This window comes from Aulonocara sp. 'chitande type north' Nkhata Bay, linkage group LG4, assembly GCF_057382095.1.
Source record: "Aulonocara sp. 'chitande type north' Nkhata Bay isolate Kocher_YH1m ecotype deep benthic linkage group LG4, A_spYH_male_GT1.1, whole genome shotgun sequence".
In the NCBI taxonomy this organism is placed as follows: Eukaryota; Metazoa; Chordata; class Actinopteri; order Cichliformes; family Cichlidae; genus Aulonocara; species Aulonocara sp. 'chitande type north' Nkhata Bay.
Genome location: NC_141347.1, coordinates 3814550 through 3820865, shown reverse-complemented (window position 1 = coordinate 3820865; position 6316 = coordinate 3814550).

The window sequence follows — 6316 nt, the reverse complement described above, 5'->3', positions numbered from 1 at the left end:
CATATTGACAGTGGCTCACCGATGCCAATGACATAATTACCCAGCTACACTTCCGAAAGAATGCAAAAGCATTGACATATATTTTTCCTTCCTACAATAGCCCGACGGGCAGGGCAGAGATAGATTTTGGTAGCCCGACCGGAAAAATCGCTAGCCCCTGGACGTCGGGCTAGCGATATTGCGAGCCCTGTATCTGATTGAGGAATCATGCATCTTTGGAAAAGAGAGTTTATTACAGAGAAATGGCTCTTTCCAAAATAAAAGCTATACTATACGCTTCTTCTGGGCTATATTCTCAGCAGCATATTAAACATATCAGGTCCCCATAAGGAGAATCATGTGCTAACGGCTGTCTAAATGACTCGGCTAAAGTTTGTAGCATGCATGCTTGTTGTTTTTGCACTAGGATGTTGTAAATGTGCAGTCATATTCGTTGTGTTCCCACTAGTGCTTTCAGGTTAATCTCGTTGAAATGACCTTAACGCCACAACACGGCAAATCTCCATTAACGAGCTACCCCTGATCGCCCCGTGCATGGGGCTAGACGGCCAACACGTTAACGAGCTAACTGCGCTAACTGCGCTAACACACTAGCTCCCACCCATGTAATTGAGCATTGCGTGGCACATCCAACATACTGTTTTACTTTAGTCCATGACTCGCTTACCTTCAGGGTCATACATCACATGAAAACCAAAATAATTCCAAACGCCAGATCTGAATGAGGGTGGGGGAGGTTCAATTTGCCATGTTGCAAGGAGAGCTTAACTTCTGTCTCGCTAGCTTACCCTGCACTCTTCCTTCTGACGATGCTGTCTGTGTTGAGCGCTCAGTGGATCTGCGCTCGACAGTGTAGCCTAGGCGGAGTAGTCGAATGCAGATTCACTGAGCGCTCAACACAGACAGCATCGTCAGAAGGAAAGTTGATGAAATAAATTACAAATTTTGTATTGTTCGATACATATGCGTACCGAACCGAAAGCACTGTATCGAACGGTTCAATATCGATACGAATATCGTTGCACCCCTAGTAAACACGTGACCAGAGTAATATAAACAGAGTAATTCAACAGACTGACCAGAGTAGTGTAAACGGTGCTATCCTAAAGAGGATAGAGGCTCCTCTTGAGTCTCTCTGTTTTTGCCTTAATGGTGCTGAACCTTCAGCCTATTGCAGAAGTTGGAACAGTTTATTACTGGGATGGGACAAGTCCTTTAATATTTGAGCTGCTCTAGATCAACATCTCCTGGTGTAAATGTCCTGTAGGGAAGGGAGAACAGACCTGCAGCAGCGTTCTGCCGCACAGATGACTCTCTAAAGAGCTTTTTGATCCTGAACACACCTTTTCCCATATCAGGATTTGATGTTCTGTGTGAGGATGCGCTCCACAGTGCTTAATTAGAAAGTCCTGAGGATCACTAGAGAGACCCTGAACTTCCTCAGTTGTCGGCAATGGTACAGTTGCTGCCTAGCCTTTTTGGTCTGGAAATGAATGTGACAAGACCATGTTAGGTCTAACGAGATGTAGACACTGTAGATACTTGAAGGACAGCACCTTCTCCTCTGGAGCTCCGTTGATGATAAGGGGCTTGTAGACTCAGTGCTTACTCCTGAAGTCAACCACCAGCTTTTTGGTCTTTCACACCTTCAGCTGGAGGTGGTTGTCCTGACACCATGATGCCAGGTTCTTCACATCATTCATGTAGGCCATCTCATCATTGTTGGAGATGAGGCCGAACACCACTGTGTCATCAACAAACCTTATGATGGTATTAGAGCCATGGGTGGACACACAGTCTGAGGTATAGAGGGAGTAGAGCAGTGGCGAGAGTACACCACCCCTGTGGTGCTCCCGTGTTGGTGGTGATGCTGTCAGAGGTGGTGATGTTGTCAGAGACACACTTGCCAGTGAGGAAGTTCAACACCCATGCACAGAGTTGGCTGTTGAGTCCTAGATCCTAGCGCTTTGTGAACAGTCTGCAGGGCACTATTGTGTTGAACGCTGAAGTGTAATCTACAAACATCAATCTCACATATTTACCCTTTTTCTTGTCCACATGGCTGAGAGTGGTGTGCAGGACGTGGGAGATGGTCGGTAGACAAACTGAAGCGGGTCTGTGGTGCTTGGGATGGAGGAGGAGATGATGTTCTTCAGCAGCCTCTCGAACACCTTCATAACCAACAAAGTCAGTGCAACTTGTCGGTAGTTGACCACAGACGTAGCCAGCGACTCAATGAAGATGGACATGAACACACCTGCTAGCTGCTCATCACAGCAACGCAGCAGATGGCTGATGATGCTGCCTGGTTCCGCCACGTTCCTGGTGTTCACTCTCAGCTTGGATGTCGTGCTACCCGATGCTGGTCCCCCTTTCCTCGCGGATGATGTGACCGTCCTCTGTTTTCAGGCTGCAGTCAGCACTAGCTGCCTGGCTAACCTCGAAATGGGCGTAGAACTCGTTCAGCTCGTTGGTGAATGCAGAGTTGCCATTGATCATTGCAGTGTCGCTGCTACTTTGTAGTTTTGCAATACTTAAATTAAATATGATTTTAAAAAAATGCTAAATGCATTAACTTGAAAAAAAAAAAAGACAGTAATTAAACATATAATTAACTTGTAATTGCTGGCTTTTTAAAAGTCTTTTTCAAAGTAAAGATGTTAAGGATAACCATAAACAGATATAAGACTGATAGCTGTACTGTGCTCTCTATACAACTTGTTGATGGTAAACTGGGAAATTAAAAAATGCAAATCTATATTAAATAAATGTTAACAGGATAAAATCTTTAGTATTTTTCTATCAGTGCTACTGTTCCAGCTGTGTTCAGGTCAGGACTAACAAACATCAAACAAAAAGCACTGGAGCTGATTTTACTACCTGTACATGTGTGCACTCTCACTGGGGCTGGTGTTGCTGGCGGCAACAGGTTCTTGCATATAAAAAGATCAAGGAGAAGCTCAGAACGTGGTGGAAACCTGGTGTGTTTACTGCATCATTAGAAACTAGAAGCCTTTATTGGGGTGTTTCTGTGTGTTTTTGTTAAGTCAGGGAGTAAGAGAAAGCCAGAACTAAATGAACTCATCACAGTGCAACTGTGAGTACTTCAGTTAACTTTCTTTCCTTTGTTTCTTACTTTGTGTATATTTGTTTCCTCTCATCGGGACTCATCATAACAAAAGATTGCCAACTGATAAATTAGGAAAACAAACAGTAGATGGATCAACTGAAGGGCCAGCTGTACCTCTTTCTTTTTCCTTCTAAGTAAATGGTCTTCCACATACACTACCAGTCAAAAGTTTGGACACACCTTCTCATTTAATTATTTTTCTATATTTTCATGACAGTAAACCAGTAAACCAAAAAGAAACACGTTTTATATTTTAGATTCTTATCAAAATAGCCCCCCTTTGCTTTGATTACTGCTTTGCTCACTCTTGGCATTCTCTTGGTGAGCTTCATGAGGTCGTCACCTGAAATGGTTTTCCAACAGTCTTGAAGGAGTTCCCTGAGATGCTGAGCACTTGTTGGCCCTTGTTGGCCCTTTTGCCAACAAGTGCTTCTATCTTATCCCAAACCATCCCCACTGGGTTTGGGTCAGGTGACTGTAGATGCCAGGTCTTCTGGTTCATCTCTCCGTCACTCTCCGTAGCCCTAACACAGGCTGGAGGTGTGTTTGGTGACTTGGATGAATTTATCCTCAGCAGCAGAGGTGATTCTTGGTCTTCTTTTCCCAGGGCGGTCTTCATGTGAGCCTGTTTCGTCATAGCGCTTGATGGTTTTTGCGACTGTACTTGGGGACACATTCAAAGTTTTAGCAATTTTCCAGACTGACTGACCTTCAGTTCTTAAAGTAGTGATGGACTGTCATTTCTCTTTACCTAGTTATTTGGGTCTTGCCATAATAAAAATTCTAACAGTTGTCAAATAAGGCTTTGTACTCAGCTGTGTACTAACTTACACAACACAACTGATGGTCCCAACTCCATTAAGAGGGCAGGAAATTCCACAAATGAACCCTGACGAGGCACACCTGTAAAGCGAAACCATTTCACCCGTTGCCTACTGGTGGTGGTCAGAGGGCCCGGTGGCGCCAGTGTCCGGCAGCCTCGCCTCTGTCAGTGCGCCCCAGGGTGGCTGTGGCTACAATGTAGCTTGCCATCACCAGTGTGTGAATGTGTGCATGAATGGGTGGATGACTGGATATGTAAAGCGCTTTGGGGTCCTTAGGGACTAGTAAAGCGCTATATAAATACAGGCCATTTCAGGTGACTACATCATGAAGCTCATTGAGAGAAGGCCAAGAGTTTGCAGCACTGTCAACAAAGCAAAGGTTGGCTACTTTAAAGAATGTAAAATATATGACAAATTTATCAATTCTTTTTGCTACATAATTCCATATATTTTCCTTCATATATTTGATGTCTTCAGTATGTATCTACAATCTAGAGAGTAGTAAAAATAAAGAAAAACCATTAAATGAGAAGCTGTGTCCAGACTTTGACTGAGGTGTGTGTTTTTTAGACCTGCCACTTATTTGTTTGCCTTCCTCTTCGCCAGTTTCCTCAAACATTTAAGGACACACTGGACACCATGTTGAGATATGCAAAGGTTTCAGCTAAGAGCTTTTTGGGAAACGGCTTGTTGATGAAAAAGTACAGTATTATGTCTCGCATTTTAAGATACAGTGTTTCTTTGTTGTGTGTTATGTGTCAACACAAAACTGGTTAATTTGGTACTTGTTTGTTTCTCCCCTTAGTGGTGTTCATTTGTGCAGGTATGAACACAGTAATCACACTTGGCTGTGGACCAAAACAAGACCCTTCAAAGGTGGTGGTGTGGTTCCAAACTCTTGACATTCACTTTCAAATTTGTTAAATTGCCTTTACTTTTTCTCTGTGTGAAAAGAAACCAAATCACCAAAAGGTTTAGTTTAAAAACTCATCAACTGATTTGGACCAGAGTAAATAATGTTGCGGACACCAACATGAAATATTTACAGAACGAATTTGAAAGACCTTCAGTGAGCCTGGAGAACTTTTACATAAGAGCACATACACACAAAAAAGTCTCCTAACAAAAAAGCAAATGTTTGAAGTCATTGTTTCATGGTGACTTCTCTTGTGTAGATTCTATGGTTTTCCTTTACCATTTGAAACTATTGTTTTCTGACTGCTTTGGTATTAGTGTACTTTAATTTAGGACTCAGCTTCACTGGATTTTTAAAACTCAGGTAAACTGCCTGTGCTCCTATTTGAAATTTGTCAAAAAAGTATATAAAGTGGAGCAATCTAGATCATTCTAGCTAAACTAGATACTTTACACAAAGGTTTGGTGATAGTTGATAGAATTAGAATAATTTATTTTATTTTTTTTATTTTTTTATTTTTTTGTTTCACACATGGTACAGTAGTAATGCATTCCCATACACAACCTTCCTTTCAATTAAAGTAACACTGTTTCCATGCATGAAAAGGAGCAGGAAGAAGAATAAATTCTTATTGATACCTGCCCCCTATCTGTGATAATACAAGTAGGCAACCAAAATTACACTATGACAATTTTCTGCACATAACAAAACAAAACAAAGCAAACAGAACAATATACTCAACAATGAGCAATACCACTAAATATCAAACTAAAAGGATCATTTTTCTACAATTAAATTCTATTCTTTTCAACTTCTTCATATTGGTTTATCATTTTATTCTTATAGCAGATTTTAAATTGAGAAACATTTATACAACACTTAAGATGATCACTGAGAGAATTCCAGTTTCTTATGCCTATGACTGTTGGACACATTTGCCTTTGCGTGGTTCGAGCAAACCGGTGCTTAAAATAAAACTTCCTTCTGCCGTCCCCGTTTTCTGAACACAATACAAATAAACTTTGTAACTTAAGAGGTAGTGTTTTATTTTTCGCCCTAAACATAATAGTTAAAGTCTGTAATTTCACTATGTCTTCTAGTTTTAACAATTTCGATTTTATAAACAAATTATTAGTGTGTTCTCTATATTTAACATTATGCATAATTCGAAGCGCTCTCTTCTGTAATAAATATAATGGTTTCATATTAGTCACGTATGTATTCCCCCATACTTCAACACAATAGCTCAGATAGGGTAGAAACAATGAAAAATATAATATTCTCATTTTGGTCAGAAGTCAGAAACACAAGTCCAAATAAACACTATGTCACGTACGCACTGGTACCAATTTGCTTTGAAGCTGCCAACTGGCTGCTTTCAGGTGTGCGATCCTCTAATATATATCATTGCAGGTCATATGTCAATCAAAAATATTAATTGATAGT